At 37.8% G+C, this 25,031-nt stretch overlaps 1 long non-coding RNA gene across 1 annotated transcript in view; it reads left to right on the plus strand.

Annotated features, from left to right (window-relative positions):
• Nucleotides 1–23,495, plus strand: part of LOC139078159 (uncharacterized) — a 54,935-nt gene extending 31,440 nt beyond the window's left edge. The window contains exon 3 of the long non-coding RNA XR_011530971.1: nucleotides 22,445–23,495. This is a non-coding gene — a long non-coding RNA (uncharacterized lncRNA). The remainder of the gene's footprint in view (nucleotides 1–22,444) is intronic.
• The last annotated feature ends 1,536 nt before the right edge of the window (nucleotides 23,496–25,031 follow it).

Consider the following 25,031-nt stretch of genomic DNA (forward strand, 5'->3'; position numbering starts at 1 on the left):
TGCCGGCTATCTCTTAAGGTACTTAGTGTAAACCAACTCTTTCCATTGGCTCCTCCTTTGCTAAGCAAGAAATTGAATGACGTTTCCATTGGTCCTCTCAGGTACTTAGTTCCTAATTAACTGCTCACTCTCTTATGACTCCACAGACCTCTGGGACCCCTTCCTCTCCATGTCAGCTAAGAGTCATTGGGGACATATGTTTGCCTCTTGCCCCATCGTGACCACGTTTTATTGATCTGTGGCAGCTAAACCAGAAATAGGGATTACTAGAGGAGAAGGCATGGAAGATGTGTTTGTCCAGTGTCTTTACAATAACTCTGCTCAGCTGTCAATAATTAACCCCCTGCACCTTCCCTTGCCCAGCCTTGGCTACACACATGTTGCCCTGTCTACACTCCAGAACCATCTGCACTGACTTTAATCACCGAGTCACTCTTTAGCCCTGACTCTTGTCATTCTTGGCAAAAATTCCATAGTAAATCAACAAACAAACATCCCATATCATTGTCTGTTGAATGTTATGAGTGCAAATTCCAGCCATCATTACTTTATTTTCTCGAAGTAAATTTTAAATAGCCAGACTTCTAGAGCTTAATAACCTTTTTTCACCCCATCCTCTAAATCCCTGCTACCCACAGTGTGGCCCAAAGGCCAGCGACATCAATATTACCTCAGAGCTTGTGAGAAATGCAGACTCTCAGGCCCCACCCTAGACTTTCTGAGTCAGAATCCTCATTTTAGTAAGACCACCAGGTGATCTGGGTGCATAGTAAATTTGAGAGACACTGCCCTAAACTTCCGTAGGAATGCCTTTTTGGGTTAAATCCAATAATGGTGCCTAGCTCCTTTTCTGGAAGCACCTATAAACGTGTACTTCTCAAAGCGGTTTTTTTCACAGATTTTGCTGCATCTTGGCTTTCACTTCTTCCGCAAGGTCTTCCCTTTCACCTGACTTCTTAGCAGTGCTCCTCATACTATGGTCCCAAATTAACACGTATTTAAGGAGCTTATTTAAAGTGCATAGACCCTGGGCCACCCCAGTGAGCTGCATTTAGAATCACTAAAGATAAGGCCAAGGAGGCTGCATTTTAACAGACGGGGCAGGTGAATCTTATATATGTTAATGTTTGCTAAAAACAGCCTTCAGGAAATCCATAGACAGAATATCAGGAATTGCCTTCCTTGGGCAGTTGTTATTCTCTTGCTCCCTGATTCTTCCATCCTTTTACTTTTCTCCTTCATACTCACAGGAAACAAAACTTATAAGTATTTTCCAAATTGAAATAAATTAAAAATTCCACACTTTGCTCATTTTCTTCAATGCGTCACCCATCTGTTGCTACTTCTCTCTTGTAATTCCCAACTTTTCTTTTATCACTCGATTCCATACATTCATGTATCCACTTTCTCCTCTCCGTTTCCTGTAAATTTCTCTCTGATCTTCCAGGTGCACGTGGCCCAAACTTTTACTCAGTAAGGTCTACGGCAGCTGGTGGTGATCGCCTCATTCTATAGCAAGAGAAAATAGATTCAGGAAAATAAATTGCCTGAAACCAGGCAATTGGGCTTTTATCCAAACAAACTCTGACCGCATGAAGATCTCATTTTGTCTCTTTTTTTTTTTTTTTTTTGAGGAAGATTAGCCCTGAGCTAACTACTGCCAGTCCTCCTCTTTTTGCTGAGGAAGCCTGGCTCTGAGCTAATATCCGTGCCCATCTTCCTCTAGTTTATACGTGGGACGCCTACCACAGCATGGCTGCCAAGCAGTGCCACGTCCGCACCCGGGATCCGGGCCAGCGAACCCCGGGCCACCGAGAAGCGGAACGTGCGAACTTAACCGCTGCGCCACCGGGCCGGCCCTCATTTTGTCTCTTTTATATCCTGTAAACCTATGGACTAGGAGCATCAGCATCACCTGGGAGCTTGTTAGAAATGCCGAATATTAGGAACCACTCCAGATCCACTGAATCAGAGCCTGAATTTTAATAAGATCCCCACTTGATTTTTACACATATTAAAGTATGAAAAGGATTTATACTGCTTATAGTACTATCAAGATTAGCAGAAAAGTTAAATCACCTATTTGTGGCCCCATGAACAAAATTAAACAAGGGTAAATATTTTTCATTTGTATCAGGCACCAATATTTGGAAGGAAATACACTTATCTTTGATACGCTGTAGCTGAAGCTGCTATCTTTCAATTCAGCAGGTTGAAACATCCTTTAAATATGGTGAAATATTCAGAGAAAATATTTGCATTTGAGAAATGATAATAATCATCCTGATGGGTGCTTTTTCTAGGCCTAGCTCCTAGACTGACTGAGTCTATAATGAAAGGCAATGGTGATTTAGAGTTAGGATTTTAAATTATTAGATTTGAAAATGATCTTAAGTCATAAAAAAACAGATCCTTCATTCTAAAATTGTGGGACTTCTCGCTCAGATTCCAGATCCTTCTAACTTTTTAATAGTCATCTATTCTTAGCTATCCCTCTGACATGTCACACTAAACCTGTTCAGACTGAGCCCACTATACAGTCCTACCTCCTCTCCTTTTCATTCTTCCTTCCATTATCAACCAAGTAACCCAAGTCAAAATCAGAGGATCATCCTATGGTTTATTGTTTCACCCTCCGACTTCAAATCAGCCACCAAGACCTTTATACCTTGACCCATATGTACCTCTAGATTTTACCCCTCTGATCCATCTCCACTGTTCACTTGGATTATCACATTTTTCTAACTGATCTTTCTGTCTGCTATCTCCTATTCCTCCAAAACACCCATCATCACATTACTGTCTAAGAGATCTTTCTACACTCCAATTCTGAACACCTCTGTCTATCATATGTCTCTTTCACAGTATACCCTTCACCTAAAACATTGATCTTCAAATATTTTTGATGGAGATTATAACTCATGCTATGGATGCCCTGCCTCACATCCACCCAGCCCAGCTCTGTTTTCACCCATGACTTGAGAGATCGTACCCAGCAGGATGACACAACTTCCTACAACAGACACTGTGTCCTCTGCTCACTGCCTGAGGGCTTTCCTCGAGTCCATCTATCCTCGGACAGAGGGATCTTGAACAGCTGCATGTAGGGGCAGCTTGGAAAAGACTGTGATTAAAGGCCTCCATGGGTAAATTTCAAGAAATGAGGGATGTGAGTCAGTGAAAAGGAGCCCAACAGTCCTAGCTCTCACTGAGCAACTCTTGGGTGTGTTCTTGGGGTCCCCAACAGGACTGAGCTAGCTGCCCACCATGGCCACACTCTTTATTGACATTTCTCTCTTCCCTGTTTTACTTCCTCACTTTCTCATGTGTTCTTCCTAAAATCACCTCCCAAGAAAACTACCTGCCCTGGTCCTTGTCTCAGAGTCTGATGGGGGTGAGGCCTTAGCATGTATCAAGAACACATGGATATTTATGTGTGTGTATAAGTGTGTATGGATATCTATACTTATGTATATGTATTTGTTTATAAATTATATACTACTGTACTAATACATCATATGTATGGTAAAAAAAAATAAGTTAAGAAATAGAAAAATGAAAGGAAATATGAAATAGTAAGCTATTTCAAAACAGCTTGCTTTCTAAAATAGTTTCACACGATGAATATCAAGCATCTCAAGAGACAGCGTCCTTAGGTATAACCAGAGCTATGTTTCTAGTAACAGTGACTTTAAGTCCATACTTCAAACTGCCTTCTTGATCACTTCTATTTTTCTGGGTTTGCTTTTTTTTTTTTGGACCTGCTTCTCACCATACTTAATTATTTTATTGTTTACAATCTCATGATAGGATTGATGAAGCAAGACTAGGATAAAAGTCAATGCTGCTAGTGTTGCTGTTTTCTTATCATTGCTTAACTCATATTATCTTGAAAGTGGTGCTTCCTTTCAGGAATTATTTTTAATACACTTGTCCATTTTGTAAGAAGTTCAATGAAAACCCAATAATTTAATCCATGATTCCATGTAACTAGGCACACTTAAGTAACAACACATTGCAGTAGGCTAAGAGAACAAACAAGAGAGGGTGCCAGTGTCCACCACACTGCTCTATGGGGTTCTCATCCTTTCCACAAGCTTCCTCCCAGATCATGCATGGCGACTGATTCTGTGTTACGCAGACTGAATTTGGGTGTTGTAATCCAGCCATATATTAAATAGTTGTCAAGTTCAATTTCTCTCCTTTTTAAGATCAAAAGTCTTTAATTAAGATACTCTACTTTGGACTATATTGACCTCTGGGCTCTAGAAAGATAAAACTCCATAGAGTGACTTGGCTCATCATGATTTGTCTTCTGCTTACTATATTCAACTTCATCTTGAGTTGCCACTTCATCTTCTGTGCTCCAACATCACAGACTTTCTTAAATTTCTAAAATCAATCTTGCTCTTTTATATCATTGAGGCTTTGTAAATGTTCTTCTTTTTGTCTGTTTGGCTTTTCATTCTTTTATCAACCTAAAGAGTCATAGTATCCACCACCTTCTGTAGCAAATATCTCTGATAATTCATGACTCCACCTCTTGGCTCACCACCAATGGCAGTTGAATTTGCATTGGAGACTTCCAAGTAAGTTCAGACCTACCTCACTCCGCATGGTCCCACTTCAAGCATGCCAGCAGGCGCCTTTTAGTTCCCTGCCCCAAGGACTTCCCTGTTCTGGCTCCTATGAGCATACACAGTCCCTGGAGGAAACTCTCTGCCGATGCGGACAGAAGCCAATGGATAAGAGCTCTAGTTTCCTGTCTTTCAAGTGGACAATTTTGGAAGGCATTATGTTTGTTTCTCAGGAAGTCCTGGTGGAACCAAGCCCCACTGCCCACAGGGGAACCCTTGACAAGACACCCTTACAGAGGCTTTCCGTCTTCCCTGTCTTGCCTGCCCTCACTAACGCTTCCTGGGACCTGCTAGAAAATCAACCAAGTTGTGCCCAATCCTTGTCTCAGATTCTGCTCTCAGTGGAAAATGAGCTGAGACACTTTTTTCTGTAAAATCCATCCCCGGAACCCTGAAGAATCCTTCCTCTACAAGTATATGGAGGTTTTTCTGCTCTCTTTGCTACTCTCCAGCCTTGTATATATCCTGGCTGCTTCATTCACTACAGACACAATTGTTGGTTATCATAGATATTCTTAGGCCCCTCCTCTAGCCTCCTGCCAAGGGCTCATTCAATGAGGTAGGATGTCACATGTCCTCATATGTGTCTGTTCACCCCAGCTTCTCTGCTGCTCATCTAATGTGGCAGTCTGGGGTCCTTGATGTCATTGTGCTTCATGGGCACTGTGGTTTCCCCTGACATTAACTTTGGCCCAAGTCTGCTGCCCCAGGTACAGCTACCATGGCCAAACTCAGCTCTCCTTCACATTGCTCCACTAGGCTGGTACCCATGGTTCGTTCTTCAAGCACCCCTGCTCATACCTTGGGCCCCCAGGCTGCCACAGCTCCAAAGTACCTGTGGGGGATTGCTTAAGCCCCAATGTTTTTCCTATTCAGTGAAACAGTTGTTCAATTTTAATTTCTCTAAGACACTCTCATTCATTTAAAAGGTTAGGCAAGGATGGTTCCATCAATAGTTACCACTCTTCATTTAAAATTACTGCTCTCCTTAACCTCCTTAAACGACTAATACTTTCTCACTGAGATAAATTCAGTATTCTTTCCCAACTCCTACCCCCAATAATCTGTGTGGTTTAATCAAGTTATGTAATTTCTCCAGGCTTTAGAGTTTTCATTTGTAAAATGGGAGTAATAGTTACTTGCCTTCTGAAAGAAAATGGACACATGAGACTGTCTCTTGAGTTTTTTAGCGCTCTAAGCAAGGGTTTATGATTATCACCACCTGACTATATGATTTCAAGCTATTATTCTAGTTTCACATCAAACACACACGCACTCACTCACCATATCTTCCTCCAACCCTTGACTGATATGCTGTCATTCTTTGAAGGATATTTCAGCTATGCACCTGAAATGGATGCATAAATATAATTGCTGACATCGATTTATTCCCAAAAAAGCCTATCACAATGGTGCAAGTATGTAGCTCTCAATAAAGGATGTGACAATTACGGATATAAATTCAGGCTTTGGCATGCCAGAGTTACAGCATCCTCATATTTAGACATCAAACAAGACTTCCCCGTTGTACAAAGCAAAGGAACAGGAAAGCGTAGACCACTCAGCATGACTGCGCTGGCTCCAGCGGGTCAGGAGGCTGCTTCTTCAGAGGATGAAAATACTCTGTGCTTCCTGTGTTTCAGGAAGAATCTGTGTCCATCTTGGCAACATAAAGCTCCATGGCGCTTAAAAACAAGCATGCCTCATAGCCACATTATTAGTCCTGAAATTGGGGGAGGGGGAAAAAGCTTTGAATTCCATTGGGAGAAGGAGACATCAAGAGAATTAAATCATTAACTATTAAACATTAAAAAATTAAGGAGCAGGAATTAGGATGAGTTTTTCATTTACTCATCCTGGATCATTTACTCATCCCAGTTTTGGGATCCTTTTGCTCTGAAATTATGGGGAAAAGAAAGGCTTGACCTAACCTTGAGCTCAGGGCAAAAATATTCATTTGGCAGAATGTGTACATGTGTAGGATTTATTATGAAGGAGACCATTAGCATACAACTCACATACAGCTTAAAGAAAATAAAAAAGGGGATGAGATAGGGCAAAATGATCATAAGTTATTTATTTAAAACATTTTTATTATGAAAATTTCAGATATACAACAACAAGAAAAAAAACACATAACGAACCACCATGCCCCATGTCCCCACACGTTCAACAATTATCAGCCCTATATGGATATTTTTAGAGTTGTATAGTTATAACTATAACTATATATATAGTTATATATATATAGTTAGATTTATAGATATATATCCATACAAAGCTTAGCCAAGCCTGACAGTGGTGTATTTGGCATTTTTTAGTGTTTGATTCTTTTTTTCTTCCCCTGTTGTTTGTAGCCACTATAAATCCACCAAAGGAAAAAATGGGCCAAAGCCATGTGAGTGTGTGGGTGTTTTCCCATGCATACTATTTGTTTATTCACATAGTCTAGTCCCCAGGGAAATTAAAAGAAAAGTTAGTTTCTCTCTAGAAGATCCAAAGAACTCAGCATTTTACAAGCTCTGGCTCATTAATCCTTATAGTTACTTCTCTATGACATCGGTAAGTGGGAAGAGTTATTATCCCCATTTTGCAGATGAAGAAACTGAGAGCTTTTATGATTACATGTCTCATCCAGAGCCAAACTGTGCTGGCAAGAGAATCAAGGACTTCCAATAAAGCCATTTATTTAACCTCTAGACGAGCACTGTCCAATGGAAATATAATGTGAGCAACGCATGTGATTTAAAAATTTCCAGTAGCCATATTAAAAAAAAAAAGTAACATGAGAAAGGTGAAATTGTTTTTAATATTGTAGCTTATTTAGCCAATATGTCCAAGATATTATCATTCCAATGAGTAAGGTTTTAAAAATTATGAATAAGGTAATTTATATTCTTGCTTTCATATTAAATCTTCAAAATAGATGTGTATTTGACACATAGTGCACATCTCAATTTGGACTCACCACATCTTGAGTGTCTGATAGCCATGGGTGGCTAGTGGCTCTCATAATGGACAGCAGAGACCTAGGCAATGGGTTCTTCTCTATAAGGCCATACTTCCTCCCACTAGACAGTTTAACCACAACATGCCCTGCCTTTTGTCAACTGTTTGGGATGCCTTCAACTTTGCTTTCCTGTCACTTTGGTTTGGGCTAATTTAACCAAATTAGAGACATGAATTAAGGCTCTTGGAAAGTAACATGAAGTCCAACTCTAGCAGAAGAAGGAGGGAAAACTCCCTCAGATTTAGAAAGAGGATATAATGTATACTGAATTCCAGTTCCTATAGTTGAAAGACTTTAATAAAATTAGGAATGAGACCGTGATGGGCAAGCAAATAAGTTGATTATTGTTGCATAAGAGGTGTGACGCTATGAGTTTTGGCATCAGTTAACAGGAAAATATTTAAAACACTTTTTTATGTTGACAATTTAGTAAATTCTACAAATTATAATAGTGATACAATTGCTGAATAGTATGATTTTAGGGGAAAAAATAACCTCAGTTTAGCTCAGTCCTTAATGGTATCCACAGTCAGGGAGAGCTTCGCCTCTTGTCCTAATAAAAGCATACTTGCATTCTCCATGGTGGGAGGCTGCCCTTTGAACACTGACCTTTATATACCACACAAAACCACAAGCAGATTCATCTGAATCTCTCATTTATGTCACGGGAGGTGCCTGAATTTGGTGGCGACATCAAACAAAGTGACCGAAATCTCAAAATATTTCACGAAGTCAAAAATCCATGACAACCTAAGGAAAGCTTAGCATCTGGGTCGAAGGTAGACAATGCAACATTTCCACAGGCAAAAAATGTAACTATACAGCCTGTATGCCGCAAATGTGTGTGACTATGATGAATGATAGCCTAAAGTGAAACTAATCAAGTTCACAATCATCAAAAACACATGTCTCATTAGCGAGTGACTCCAGGGTTAAGGAAACCATTACACAATATTAAAGGCTTATAAGGTAATGTCAATCACAGGGTTAGAACTATTTGTGATGGCTAACCATCAAAGTATCTAAAAACTAGGATATACACTGAATGTTCAGTTATTTAAGAGAATATTTTGAAGTAGACTGTTTAGAAAGTTTGCTCCTATCAGTGTTCAATAGTGAAAACCAATAAAGGAATTTCACTGTATTTGTATGTCTATCTACCCATTCATCCGTCTACATATGTATGTATGTTCGTTTCCAAAGAAATAAATGATAAAACTATACTAGAAGACAGATGAATAGATTAGAAAAATATTAATGTACGTAAGTAAAACAGAAAAAAAGTGCCCCATTTGCTGAATAAAGACTGGTTCAATGGATAAAGAAAATGTGGAAGATGGATAGAGATATTAATTACCAATAAAAAAGAAGGAAATCCTGCCATTTGCAACAAGGTCGATGAACCTTGACGGCATTATGCTAGGTGAATTAAGTCAGACAGAGAAAGACAAATACAGCATGATCTTTCTTATATGTGGATTGTTAAAAAGCGAGCTCACAGAAAGAGAGAGTAGACTGGTGGTTGCCAGGGACTGGGGAGTGGGGAAATAGGTAGATGTTGGTCATAGGGTACGAACTTCCAGTTTAGAGATGAATAAGTTCTGAGGTGACTATAATTAACAACACTGTGTTGTATACTTGAAAGTTGCTAAGAGAGTAGATCTTAAACGTTATCACCATGAGAACAAAAACAAATGGTAATTATGTGTTAACTAACCTTATTGTGGTAATCATTTAGCAATATATTTGTGTATCAAATTATCATGTTGTACATGTTAAACTTACAAAATGTTCTATGTCAATTTATCTCAATAAAGCTGGAGGGGAAAGATCCATTCAAGAGACAAGTTTTCAAAATAGCCTTCTTTGGGGCAAGAAGGCTTCTTTTCATAAATTCTTCAAACACTCCTTTTATTCAAAACACTTCAAGAAAAATAGCCCCCAAATTCACATCTATTTGGAAGGTCTAGTCATGAACGATGTAACTACACACTTGAAATTTCACGTTGGAGGCCAATCAAGCAAGGATTTTGCCTTTTGGCCCACAGGATTCAATCCAACATTGTTGCTTTAGTCCAGACTTCTCCCACAAAGCTTTTACCTAGTTGAAGACGTTCTTGTTCCAAAAGATTCATTTTACAAGAATTCTGGCATGAAGAGAAATACATGCACCCACAAGAAACACGCAACATGCATTTGCACACATTGCACATGAACTTGGACAGATCATCAAGCCAAGGGGTAAAGCCAAGGAAAATTTCAACTTTCTTATGAGGGGATCAGCCAGTAAGACAAGGAGAAAACAATTCTTGCCCATATAGTCCTTGTGTCCTTCCCACAGGATCAGATCATCCAGGCTCTACACCTGCCTCTTTGGGAATCTTCCTGACTCCAATTTGGATAAACTCTGGCCTCTGAGAGCCTGTTTTAGAAGTCACCCAGATAAATAAACAGCTGAACAATTAAAAATTGCTCCTTCCTAGATGAACACACTAGAAATAGTGGTAAATTACCACATCCTTAGATTATTTACTTAACGTGTTGCTTTTACATTTGTGTCTGGTAAAACAAAAAGGAAAGAAAAGAAAAAGAAAGCAAGCCTTTATTTCCTCTTTCTCTTGGACGAGACACGTAATATTTATTTTGTATTTTGTCATGCTAAAGTAATTTATCTTTTTTTTTTTTGAGCACACACATTACTATAAAGCTGTGCAAATTTTAAAGCATCATGCTTTTATTAGGTATATGGAGTCTGACAATGGTGATTAAAAGATTCCTAAATCCTAAAGAAATTCTCCATGAATAAAAATTTTGCTTTCACAGGAGCTTCCTTTTCTCCTACAGACATTTCATAATCTGAGGATGGGAAATTGAGGGGCCATTTGATGAGGTTGGGTACCAAACAAGCAAGCTCTCCAACCCTTAGGCAGTTTACTTGGTGACCCCACATCACAACTGGGTTTCAAATCTCCCTCCAGCATAGCCCTTATATTCAGGCCACCAGGTTTACACAAAGAGACCGCCCAGCTGCTAGCTGGTAAAAGGCTCCCAGGGTCTCACGTCGTCCCTGAGAGCTGCATAATTCAGTGCAGAAGCCGTCCATGCAATTACATGTCCCAGTAGATTACAGTGTAATTACATTGGGGAGAAGGAAAAGTAATTGCTAGTAACTTACACTGTGGTTGAGAAGGCATAAATAATCACGTGTGCACTATGTAATGATGTGTGATCACTTTGCCGCTACTGTGTCACAGCTACCACATATTTAGACCATCAGCAGTGACTTCAGAAGAAAAATAGCACTTAAGTTTACTTGTAAAGAACCAAACCCTGACAACTACACCTTGTCTTTCCAGAGGATTGCCTTAGGAAAATTTTATAAGACCCCCCCAACCTGCATTCAAAATGGAAGTAAAAAGTGAGTAGCGTGTGAAGTGTTGCTTGATTTGCACATTTCAATTTGGCTCGTGCCATCTGGCCTCTATTTCCCAGGCCCTGACATTTGATCTCTAGACAAGTATAGATAAAACTACACAAGTTGTTAAAAATTCAGCCTAATGCAGAATTGATATTTGAGAGATTATTCTTAAATTTTAAATCATTTCACATGTTGAATTCATAGCATCCTAGGTATTATTTGCTAAGATTAAATCCTAATTTCCTTTAGCAACCATTCCTCAGTCTCATTTAGTTGTGTGTGTGTGTGTGTGTGTGTGTGTGTGTGAGGAAGTTTGGCCCTGAACTAACATCTGTTGCCAATCTTCCTCTTTTTGCTCGAGGAAGATTGTCACTGAGCTAACATCTGTGCCCGTCTTCCTCCATTTTATGTGGGAAGCCGCCACAGAGTGTCCTGACGAGTGGCATGTAGGTCCGTGTCCAGGATCCGAACCTGTGAACTCCCTGTGGTCGAAGCTAAGTCCACGAACTTTAACTGCTACACCACCAGGCTGGGCCCCTCATTTAGTTTTAAATAAAGAAAAGAAACATTCTATGTCCAAACAACAGCATGTAATTTTAAGGAGCTTTGCCATATATGGGTAATTTATGCATAATTCTCCAATAATCACAAATTACTTAATCTACTTGGAGATAAAGTGAAAAAAAATGTGTATGTTTTTGCACGATTTCTTCCAGATTTAAGAGTAGTGTTGTTTGACCTCTTTGCTTCCTCAGTTCTTGTCTCAATAATTGATGAAGCATTGGAATAACTCCAGTAGTAAATTAGAAGCCTTTGAATCCCATTTTAAAGTCCATTTTGATAACATATTAAATTTATTCTTTAAAAAATAATGACTTTCCACTGGACAATACAACATTCTAATCATTTTAGAAGTGGCGATAAAAATTTCTACAAGAAACTTGAGCTTAATTTCTTCCTAATGAGGCTGCCTTCAAAAACCAACATTAGTGAGAGTAGTAGCTTGAATTATGAAGAAAACATTGTTAAAACTAGTTTCTAAGCTACATGGCTGGAAAGAAATGAAAATTAATTTTGAATAAAACCTAAACACTTGAAGGTATTATTTAGCACAGGGGTTCACTCGTTTTGTGTCCTGAGTTTTTTGGCAGTCTGGGGAGGCCTGCAGTCTCTTCTCAAAATAATGTTTTTAAAAGCATGAGATAAAATACATAAGAATACCAACAAAACCAATTCTATGATTACAATTTTAAAAAAACAGATTAGTGATATAGTAAAACAGTTTTTTTAATAAATTAATATGACTATTAAATTTAAATTAGCTACTGCATTTCAAAGTAGTGAGGAACACATATGAGACTTTAAGATATTGTAACAACTGTCATGAAACGTGAAAAAGTATATATCCCGGTACCGTGGTTTGTTGCTCACATTCATTACTGAAAGAAATGATCTATTTTGGACAGAACTTAGTGAGAATAAAAATGTAATTTTTCCCTATCCCAATTCACAGACCCCCTGAATTCGACCCATAGACCCTCTGGGGGAGGGGTCCTGTGTTTACTCAGTTGAAGGCAACTGATTTTGTAGTAGCTTCTAAAAGACATCGACCACACAATGCTTAATGGTGCCATCTCCTTCTCACCATCCCTGAGATTAAAAGAAAGGGCAGAACCATTTGTTTGTTTGTTTTACAAAGTTATTGGGAAGAGAAAAATATTTAATGAAGTTTTCACCAATAGAATCCTTCTGTTATTCAAGGTTAGGGGGTATCGGGTACACAAAGCCTGCTTTTCACAAATGTAAAGTGGAAATAGGGTGATACAATAGCACAGGGAGAGACTTAATGTCCTCCCATCTTCATTCCATTATCTACAAAATAAGAAATGGATGATCCTCATCTGATATGCTCACCTTAAATCAGTACTAATCTGAAATTGAGACTCTGAGGAAACTATTCACCCATTCCTATCACCCCTACACCACAAGACTGCTTATTGAGCCACCTTAGTGTCCCCCTTACATTCCAATACAACTTGACATTGTATAAAATCATTACTGATATTCCTGGTCACATTTGAATTAATGCAAGTTTCTAACTGCCATGCCAACTTTTGAACTTCCTAACTTCCTGAAAGAAGTGAAATGCTATCTGCTCATATAGCCAAGCCAAGTTGGCAGGTAAGGGAAAATTCCATTCCCATATATAAATACCCCCTCCCATAGGATGTTTTCTCCTGAAACTTCTAAGTGCCCATCTCTTGATGATTATGCCAGTATTATTTATTGAGCTGTGAGAAGTGGTTCTCGGTAGACATAGCAGAGAGGAACAAGCTTGCAATTTTAATAAGGCCCACAGATAATTAAGACATACAATTTCTTCTTCTAATGCCAGGCCAGGAAGACTTTTCAGCCTGTAATATGAATGACTAAATGCTTTCATGTTTGAATTTATATATGGCTATAAAATATATTTTGACTTTTTTTTTTTAGTCAGCCCTTTCATTTGTCTTAATTTCCCAAGGCAAAAATGAAACATCCCACATCATGTTCCACTAAAAACTGGGAAGTTCAATTAAGCTTCAGCTCCATCTATTTCTTTTTTCAAATATATCCTGTATATTATGTGCATAGTCACTCATCTGCTCAAGAAAAAATAAAACCAAATTGCATCTTAGAATACGTCCATATATTTGTGCAAACTCTTCCTCTGAATAAGACAGGCTCATGCCCCTGTGAGGTTAGCATGGGTGAGAATGACCAATTTCATTTTATGGATTCTTATATAGTCTTATAGTCAACATATTTCTGGAGTTCCTACAATGATGTGTTCACTGAGGGACATAAAATACACACAGGATACCCCTTTTCTCAAGGAAGACACATCTATTTTGGAGCACAACACACAGAGATGTATGCAATGCAAGAGATTCTTAAAAGTTAAGAACTGATCTTAAGAAAGTGCTAGAAGAAGGCATGGGAAAGGAGATGCAATTTCAGCTTTGAGGCATCAAGAGAAATATTGGAGGTAATTAAATTTGAAAAAGCCTTTGAAAATAGGAGAACTTCCTCAGACAGAGATTGGAAATGGGCATTCCAAGAAGAGAGATTAGAATAAGCAAGGTTGGTGAGGGGAAGAGGCAATGTGTATTTAAAGAACTTAAAACTATTATTATTGAGAGATAAGTTTAGGCTTATTACTCACTAGGGAAATTTGGAAACGTGTTTAGATCATGGAGGAATTTAAGTGCTACAGTAAGGAGTTTGAAGTCTAGTTGCTAGGTCATAAAGAGTCATTGAAAATCTTAGAGCCAGGAAATGTTGTGCCAGAGTGGGTCTGGGTGGGACTTCTGAAAACAGGTGGTCAGTTAGGAGCTGACCTAACCCTGAGCCTAAGCAGGAAAGAAGAACTTGAGCTAAGGTGGTATTAGGAATGGAAAGGAATAAATACCAGAAAGATACATACAAGAAAAAGGAGTCCAAGAGATGTTAAAGGACATAAGCAAGATTATACAGTTAGTGGGGGAGATATCTGAGATTAACCCAGAAAATACATGTGGAATCCTTGAACCTACTCTTAGTAGGCCATTTCCTTGTACATAGAAAATGACTACAGAACAATCTAAGATGTAGGTCTCATTTAGAATCTGCGTTATCAACAAATGTAAATTGCCATCCATAGGAAGCTCTGAACTGTTGTAAGCATTAGAGTGGAAGAAAGAATAGGTAGCACAAGAGGTGGAAAAACAAAGTTACTCAAGAGCATTATCATACAGTGACTTACCTGAGGAAATGTAAAATATAATTCTGAAAAACTAGTGATATGTCCTAGTAAAAATATCTACAGTTAATCATAATCAATATACAAGTTTATGATACTAACCATGGAGAAATTTACCTCGTACAGAGATAGATGGCCTCGGTGTCACACTGAGCACATTCCATGGAAAAGGCAGGTTTTAATTTTAGTCTTCAAAAAGGCTGGGTGATAGGGCATGTAATTCTCTTGATGAGAAAATAAAGGCAAGCAATAACTACAGACAAAGAGCAAGAAAGTATTGGTCTAAATATGAAAGCAAACTAAAATGTTTTCATGAAGTGGCATAGGTTGGAGTACCCAAATTAGCATAAAAAGGAGGGACTGTATTACCTCTTGGCACTAGAAACATTCTCCAAATAGCAATACCAAATGAAGCAATGGGTAGAGGAGCAATTGTAATTATAACCCACTACTTGGCTCTATAGTGCACAAGAATTACATTATAATTATGCGTTATTTGTTTTCACCTGTGCAATTCAGCATACATAAAAAGCAAAGAAAATCTGATTATAGTTACAGATTAGAATATAAATGTTATCAAATTTGACAATTATCTCTCAGGAGACAGGAAGTAGAAGTGGTGGAATGAGGTGGTAGAAAGAGTAAGGGAAAAAAGTAGCATTTCTGACATAGAGAGAATCAAAGAAATATTCGTAATGATAGAAAAAAGAAAAAGTTTAAGTATATAAATTAAAGATATATGTAGGTAGTCAAAGGAATTAAATAAAGGATTAAATAACTATCAAAATCAGAAAGAAGTGGGTTGGGGAGAGTGGGATGACATATAGGAGCTATACCCTTATTTTTAATATAAGAAAAGGAATGGAGAGACTAAAGCTCACAATGCAAGAAATAGAGGTACGACTACATTTTTAAAATTATGGAGGTAACCACTAGGAATATTTGAGCAGAAATGTTAAAAGAGATTGCCTCTGGGAAATAGAACTAGAAGAGAAGTTACTTACAGAGGTAGAGGTAGTTTCTTTTCATGATAACCCTCCTATTCTATTTGAGTGTTACTGTGTAATATGAAAACAAGTTATAAATCAGTACAAATAACATTTAAAAAATACAGAAAGAAGAGGGATGAAGGAAGGGAACTCCAAAGAGAGAAAAATATCTATTCAGCTTTCAAAGCACTGGGGATCATTTGGGAAAGGAGTAGAGGAAAGAAACACAAAAAGGCCAGATAATTTTCTGCCAGTGGAATGGATGGCCTTTTCTACCAAGGGAAAAGAAATCAGAGTGAGATAAAGAAGTGAGGTGGTGTCAGGGAGAAGTATACGGAAATAATCTGAGTATGAATCTGAGAGAAAGCACTTGAAATTGCAAGGTTTGAAATGATTTAGTCTAAGACACAAATATATTTCTGATGACAGCACATGAATAAAATCTCAAAACATGATGCTTGAAGTGGTCTCAGAAGATTGGCAGATAACTACATAGATCTCCTAATAAGCACCTAGCCTATTCTTTAAAGCCTTCAAAACAGATCACCTTGTAAATAGGGTGCAAAACCTTTTAAATCAGGAATGTCTTCTCTATTTTTAAAACAAGCACCATTGAAACCTAAGTGAAAAAGAGAATCATTTCCCAGAAGTGGATTTGTTGGGTAAGGGGAACAGGCATTTGCAATTTTTATAACCATTGCCAAATGTCTCTCCAGAAGGATTGCACCAATTTACAATCCCTCTTGAAAGGCAAAAAATGCTTGTTTATCAGCTTTATCAGTATAGATTTTGAATTTTTGGAAGCTATTCATTTCAAAATTGTAATTGGAAAATATTGGAAGCATTCTAAATGTCCATAATAGGAGAATGTTAAAAATTATAATATATGATATAATGAAATAAAATGCTACTATAAAAAAGAATGAAAAATATTTATCTATTGAGATATAACAAGCTTTAAGATTTATCGCTAATGAAAAAGCAAAGTGCAGAAAATGTGTGTACTATTCTATTTATTGTATAAACAGCAGAGAGAAAGATAAGAATTTTATTTGTATTTATCTGTACATGCAGGGACACTCTGGAAAGACATGCAAAAACTAAAAGCAATGGTTACCTGTGAAAAGGTGAAGAGTGAGAGCTGAGGAGATGGGTGAGAAGATGGTATAAGACTTTCACTGCACATCTTTAATTTTTTTCTTTTTGAATATCATAAATGTATTACTGATATTAAAAAACAACATAAAAAGACAAAAATACAAAAGAGCAATAATATATTTTAATAAGCTACATATATTTTCTATAGTAAAAAATCTATTTTTTGTTCCTGTTCATAAAATAGAGTTAAAAAAAGGACTTTGTTACAACATAATAAGAATGTCATCGAAAATGATTTGGTACAGATCTTCAAACACAGACAAACTTTTTCAAAAATCAAACAGTGTGAGTGAATATATATGGTTATACACCAAGTTCAGGTTTTTAAAAAGAAGTCACTAATTTTAATAAATTTTTAATTAATATAATTCATCATATTAATAGTTATAAAAATTAAAAACACTGAAAATTTATCAAAATTCAAAATCCCTTCTGATAAACACATTCAATAAAATAGCAATAGATGGACACTTTTCTAACCTAATAAAATATATTATCTCAGTACAGAAGCTAGAATCATACTTAACAGAGAATCACTAGAAATGTCAGGAAAAATACAATGATGTCCATTATCACCACTAGTGTTTAACATTCTACTGGAGGTACTAGCCAACATAATTAGACAAGAAAAAAATTAGCAACATAAAATTGAAAAAAAGGGGAGGATCATCAAATTTTCAGACGATTTGACTAAAAAACAGATGAAACTCAAAGATTCAACTAAAAAGGTAATTGAGTAAGGTAGAGTCATTTTATGGAAATCAATACTTTCATATTCAGAAATAGTAACCACTTAGGAATTGAATGGAAAGATCCTATGGACAATAGCAACAGAAAAGGTAAGTTAGCTAGGAGAAAAATACTTAAAAAGAAATATGCAAGATCTTTTATGAAGACTCATTTCTGTATCCATTTTCACAATTCTTTAGGCTTTATCATTTATTTTATTTACTAATCAGAAGCAATCATATGCGTACAAAGATGGAAAATAAAATCAAACAGTGAGAATTCTTTGGTGGGCATAAAGGGTACTCTGATATTAAAAGAATGAAAAAATAGATCTTGACTGAATGACCATATTTAAGAAAGCAAAAATCATTTAACTCCAATAGGGAAAAGCAAGAAAGATTCCTGAAATTTGAATGGCAGGGCTGCAAATTAGAAAGAACATAATTCCTTATCCATGAAGCTTCAAGCTATTTTGGTGAATTTTGCCATTTCTGTCTTGTCAACAACCTAAGAATATCTTAACTGTGACTAGATAAAATTGATGGACAATATTAATAGCTATTATCATCTATTAAGCCACTGTTACGCACCAAGGCCCTGTGTGCCTAAAGATTTCACCTGTGTTTCTGCATAAGATACTTACAATCCCCAACATAAATGCCAAGAAACTATTACTCTTATTTTGCATGTAAGACACATGAAGCTCAGACATAAATTTCTTGGCAAAGATCATACACATGATATAAGACGGAGCCTAATTTCCAGTTTGGGTCGCAGCCTCACACACCTGTGTTCTTTCCACTTTAGGAGCTGCTTTCTATTGAAGTCAATCCAATCACTCCTCTACAATCCACCTTTTTTTTAAGCCAAAAGTTCAAAACCAAAGTAAGCAAATTTAAGATTGCTCCCATAGCCTTCCAGGCAATGGTGTTAACACGCAGCATAGAAGATGTCAAACGCATAAAAAGCCTAGAAACTCTACAACCCTGACAGTAATTCCCTGGTAATAACATTTCCTGCATCTTCCCATAATAACAATAAAAACAGAGGAAATTACACACACTGACAGCTTTAATCTAAAAAAAATTTAGAACCCTTTAGCGCTTACTAAATCCATCAAGTAGGTACACCTCTGTTGACAGTCTCTTGTTTTGTCTAATTATTTGCCTTAGGGCTATTCTATTTATATTGGAAGTACGACTGCTTATTCTAAATAGAAGCTATCTAAAAATCACCATATTTCCCCTTGTGAAAGACAGAATCGCTCTCACACCAATAGCATGACATGCGTATCTTAACCCAAAAGGAGGCTTTTGGATTAGAGCCAAAAGCACCTTCCTGAGAAAAACTCTTGATCAATTAGGAAATGATAATTTGTGCTTCTATATTTTTCTTGTATCAAATGGTCTTAGATGAAGCCGAACTCTGTAAAGCATTACGAACTATGTTTATAGGTAATGCGTTTAATATGCAATAATATTTGATTTGGTTTTTTATTCTCCTCAGCCCCTTTAACCTCTAGACCGTAATGACTTCCATATGGCTGGCCAAGTCTATTTTTAGATTGTTAATTATCCGTCCCTATTTTTAGAAACTCTTCTTTCTTTTGATTGCTGATTACTGTAAGACCTAAAGTGCCTTCTCAAATTTTAATTATGTTGTTTTTCTGCCAGATTAGAGGCCAATTCTGTCACTGAATACCAGTCTTTCCCTCCCAAAACCAATCTCTTCCACTTTTATTTTTCTCCCAACAAATCAGTCAGGACAATATGATTCAATATATTTGTCAAAGAGCTCTAACTTATATAATATTTTAGGTAAATATCAAACAAGATACACATTTTCAAAGGGATTTTGTCCACGTGGCTCCCATTAAGCTGGAGAACAGTAAAACCGCCTGTTACAATACTTTGTGAAATTTGGGTTAAAAATCAAGTTTTGCACATGTAAAATAACCTATTTAGGGATCTCATTCCTTGCTGTAGACAGATTTTTCTTATTTTAGAATATAAATGTGCTAAGAGTTACATTGAAGATCAATAAGATGCTCCAATTTCGGTCTCCAGAGACTGTGGCTCTTGTCTTTGAAAATTCCCAAGTATAATAACATCCCAGATTGGTGAACTTTAATCCGTTCTTCATCATATGAAATTGTCAGGTTGTTTTCTTTCCCTTTCTTGCTGCTTATGCGAGTGTGTATATACGTGTATGTGTTTAAAGAAAAATGTTGACTTCACATTTATGAATTCCAGAATTTCTTCTTTCATGTGCCCATTACATATAGTAAATTAAAAGACACCAAAATCTTGTTCGAGAAATCATTCCGTATCCTAATCCAGTAATTTTTGGAAATTAGTCTATACCCAGCGAGGAAAACAGCAAGGAATGGGCTCTGCCCTAAACCCACTATATGTCACTTTGCAACCTTAAATCTCTCTCGTCAAAGCTGATTCTGTCTATCTAGAGTGCCATTTGCTCTGTTTGTGGGATGGTGGGGTGGGGGTAAGCATCGAGGAAAAACTGTGAAAGCGGGGAATTAGGCACCACCGAGGTTTATAAAACACTTGTGTTGACTGTTTTTGTCATTGCACTGGATGTTTTTAGCTAAATACCATATGTCCTGAAATGCAGAGGTAATTTACCTGGCTCCTCATTAAGGATGAAGTGTATGAAAAGGCTTCATAAACTCAAAAAGAATTCACAAACAGGAGGAATTACTTTCAGTCCCTTTAGGGCTATAAGAATTCCAAATTTCAGTACATTCACAAAGGATATTTAAACCTAAGGACATATTCATGGCCAGATTTGAAACAAGAATGTGTTTGCTTCTGCATTTGGCTAGTTCATCCTTGGCCTTTTAGAGAAATGTTCTTCAATGCAACAAAATTATCATATGTCTCCGGGTCCTTTTTATTTATAACATATTTATCCCATGGGAGGATACCCCTTTAGGAAAGATATTGAGTTATCACATGATCTTATGTGCCTTATGTAGCACACTTCAGATGGTGTGGACCACAATATAAATCTTGCGTTTTTTAAAAAACATTCCCCATACAAGTTTTCACGTGAAAGAGCATATAACCGGCAACAGGATCACAAGTTACATGTCATCTGGCAAAACAATCTTTCCAGGACTGATCTGAATTAAAACCTGATCAGGCATCAATTCAAAAGAAAAGGAGAAAAATAAAGGAGAAGCTGGGAATTCTCTTTGTGGTTTGAAATTGAAATGGGAAAAAACAGTCCTCCTTTTGTAAATTTAAGAGTTCCAGTGAGAAATGTTTTAGGATAAAATGTTTTATTAAAAATCAAAATTTAAATATACTCTTGACAAAATCCTTAGGAGATGATACAGATACCAAGGAGAAAGGTTTATTATCGTATTCCCATCCTATCTGTTTATTAAAAACTAGCAACATGAGGGGCTGGCCCCGTGGCCGAGTGGTTAAGTTCGCGCGCTCCGCTGCAGGCGGCCCAGTGTTTCGTTGGTTTGAATCCTGGGCGCGGACATGGCGCTGCTCATCAAACTCACGCTGAGGCAGCGTCCCACATGCCACAACTAGAAGGGCCCACAACGAAGAATATACAACTACGTACTGGGGGGCTTTGGGGAGAAAAAGGAAAAAATAAAATCTTTAAAAGAAAAAGAAACTAGCAACGTGAGAAACAGTGGGTTTAGGTCTAAACCTAGTCTGTAAGAACAAAATGCATAAACATGACTCTTAGCTTTCTTACATTTTAGCTTCTCTGTCTATACAACAAGGATAAAATGGACCCATGTTCATTTTAACTGCACAGACCATGATTTCTTGTGCTAATAAGCTTTGCTGTCTTATATTTTCTACCAGTGTCCCACTGTGTGAAATCCTCAGTTAGAGGGATATTAATTTATACATCCATTTATTTAGCAAATGTTTAGTAATGTTTCATAATCCAATAATCAGCACAAGTGTTTCCTTTAGCCTAGCAGGAATCATTGGAGAAATTCAGGCAATTTCAGAAAAAGAGTAGGGAAGCTTCTGGAGCAATGTATTGCTCCTAATAAGAGATGGAGGAATACAGTAGAATCACAATAGTTATACTGGCAACCACTGCTTGAGCAGCTTCTATGTTCTTCATATTTTATTGAGATCTCTAATGCTCACAATAATCCTGTAAGATATGTATTAATATTTTCTTTTTGTGTGTGTGAGGAAGATTGGCCCTGAGCTAACATCTGCTGCCAATCGTCCTCTTTTTGCTTGAGGAAGACTGTCGCTGAGCTAACATCTGTGCCAATCTCCTCTATTTTATGTAGGATGCCGGAACAATGTGGCTCCATGAGTGGTGCCAGGTCCAAGCCTGGGATCCAAACCCGCAAACCCTGGGCCACTGAAATGGAGTGCACGAACCGAACCATTATGCCACTGGGCCAGCCTCACTTTTTTACAACAATAACCTTTCCTTTTTTACAGCAATAACATTAATGCATAGGATTTGATAACCCAGTAAAGGACAGTGACAGGGTTTGAACTTCAGACTGTCTGTCCTCAAGTCTGTGCCTTTTCCATTACACAATACTGTTTCTGTAAAAATAAATGTGTTATGTTTTATTGGTCACATGCTTTATATTAGACACTCTACTAAGTGCTTTGATTATTGTATCTCATCTAATCCTTCCAACAACCCTGTGAGTTAAGCACCATTATCCCATTGTCATCACGTCCGTATTTATTATAGGTGATGAGACAGAAGCATGGAGACGTGGACCAAGGTCACACAGGAAGAAGGAAGTCAGGATTTGAACACAGGCGTCTGGCTGTGAAACCCTCTGTTACACTGCCTTTCCAACAATGACGTGATAAATCTGAAAGCATGATGATAACACCAATATGAAGTTGGAGGTGTGATTTTGGTGTGCTAAATTATGTTACAAGAAACCATCTTTCCTTTCTCCAGGGTGACACAGTAGCATCTAATTGCTTGACATATCAAACCCAAACACATCTACCTAGTATAGGAGATTTGCTGCCACACAACCACCCCCACCCCCAACCATCCTATCAGCTTTATATCTCAGCACTGCTTCCTTCAGAAATTTCCCAAGATCCACTCTATGGAACATCAGTGCCCCTGAAGATAATTGAACAGTGTTCTAGTGGCAAAAGATTTCGTAGTCACAGAAGTTTAGAAAATGCTCAGTTTCACAAACTTGGTTTTTTGGGCTATTTTATTATTGTTTTTGTTATAGGTAGCAGTCCTTCTCAGGGATCCTGAATACAGCATGTGCCATGAACCTCTGAATTCTGGAAGTAATATGCAAATTTCTCCAATTTATTTAATCCCCAAGCTTTGTGTGTGGTGGAATCCCTATTGACCTTTCACAGGGTGTTAATTTCTGCACTATCACAGTCAGGTAAAAACTGCTCGGTGTGGCCACACTTACCTCTTCGTGCCCTTGAACCTGAGCGCTCTCTCTCTCTCCATTCTCCGTCCATGAAATGCCTTTCTCTCTTCTCTATCAACCCAGGCCCTTCTCCTCTTGTTCAGTCTCACTCAGAAGATCCCCTGGAGATCCCCAATGTTCTTTACCTCTTGGCTTCCCATATGATTCCCACAGCACCCAGATTTTTTCTGTAAAAGATTATATTATGTATCCTGTGACTAATGCAGGTGTAAGCATCTTTAACCAAAGTCGTTCCATCTGAATTTAAGAAATATCACTCGGCTATTTTTTAAAACAATTTGCTGTGCCTCTATAAAGAAATACCCAAAGAGGGCAGAGCCCTTCCTAGGAGTGGTATCTTCTCTTCCAACATTGGATCCCCAGGCTCCGGCAGAGAGCTTGCCATGAAAGAGGGGCTGACCATATCTACCCCAACTTTAAAAAGCAAATCTTGTTCTTAGGAAAGATAGAACTATACCTAAATAAGCATGATATGAGGTAGCAAGTCATATTTAGATGGAAGCTCTCAGGTTTTTCCTTTGTGTGGCATTGTGTTGTTTTAGGCTGGGTTCCCCTAGAAAGCAGATCCTGAGACAAGAGCTTGTGAGCAAGTAATATATTTGAGGAAATGATACCCAGAATAGAGCAGAAGACTAGGAAATTTTGATACACAGCTCATTGATCACTGCTCTGACCAAGTAGGACTCAACTCCCCTGGGAAACATCGAAGAGCCTGTAGAATGAGCTTCAGGATTATCTGCCCTAGGGAGGCACTAGCTCTTGTCTGCCATTGGCTAAGGGTTGCGCCATGGGGTGCAACCCACTGGCACTTCCAGGTAATTTATGTTTTCAGTGCCCTGAGGTTCTTGCCACAGGGCAGAAAGCAAGAAACACGTGACGCAGCTGAGGTGGACACCATTCAGATGAAATCTGCACAAAGGCAAATGCTTCAGAAATGATCAGAGAAAAAGATGGGCAGAGGGGACAAGAGAAGGCCCAAGAGGTGGCTGGGTTTGTGTCTGGTGCACTTTCACTCAGCAAAGTGTTGCCCCTTCTCAAGGCCTGCCTCCATAATGGCATGGGCAGCAGGAAGAGTCTTAGCTGGTCGTGGAGAGGTAGAAGAGCCTGGGATGACAGCCTCTGAGAAAGGGAAACAGTATTTCAGAATGACGTTTGGCAAACAATTTCAGCCTTCAAGTTGGTGGGTGCAAACACTTATATATTATTGATTCCCTTTTGTTTAACAGCCAATTGACTTTTCCAAAAAGCCTATGATCTTAATAAAGACCTGCTCTTTTATAGCCAAGAAAGCTCCTAAAAGGAAATGCAGTCCTCATGGACAACTGCATAAAATTATAGTCATCAATTAATTTTTTCAAAAGGCAGAAAAATAAGTTTACCTACCCAAGTCCCTGAGCAGATGGAGAAATTACCATGAACTCAATTACATAACACAGATTATAGTGACCTCTCGTAGCAAAGAGAAAAATAGCAGAGACTTCTGTCTTAAGTTTAGACTTTCTCTAGATGTCACAAAACTTCTGATATGAGTAAGAGTTTTGATTGGAATATCAATTTTTGTAATTTGAATGGAATAAAATGATAAATTGTCCCCCAGTCCATGTCTGTAAGGATGAAAGAGGAAACATGAACATTTTCCACATAAAAGACAAGAGAGAATGAAAGAGAGAAACCCTCAAGAAGGGGAGAAACATCAGAGAAATAGATGAGAGCTTGCCAAGACCCAAAAGTGGGAGAGAAAGAAAAGAAAACTTGCTGCTTATCCTTAATCGCAAGTGACTTATTTAAATAGACAAAATGACAGGCTGATCTCCATCTATTTTAACTGCCAAATCCTATCAGCAGGGTGTGATTACCTCC

Source organism: Equus przewalskii, chromosome 21 (genome assembly GCF_037783145.1).
Source record: "Equus przewalskii isolate Varuska chromosome 21, EquPr2, whole genome shotgun sequence".
Classification (NCBI taxonomy): domain Eukaryota; kingdom Metazoa; phylum Chordata; class Mammalia; order Perissodactyla; family Equidae; genus Equus; species Equus przewalskii.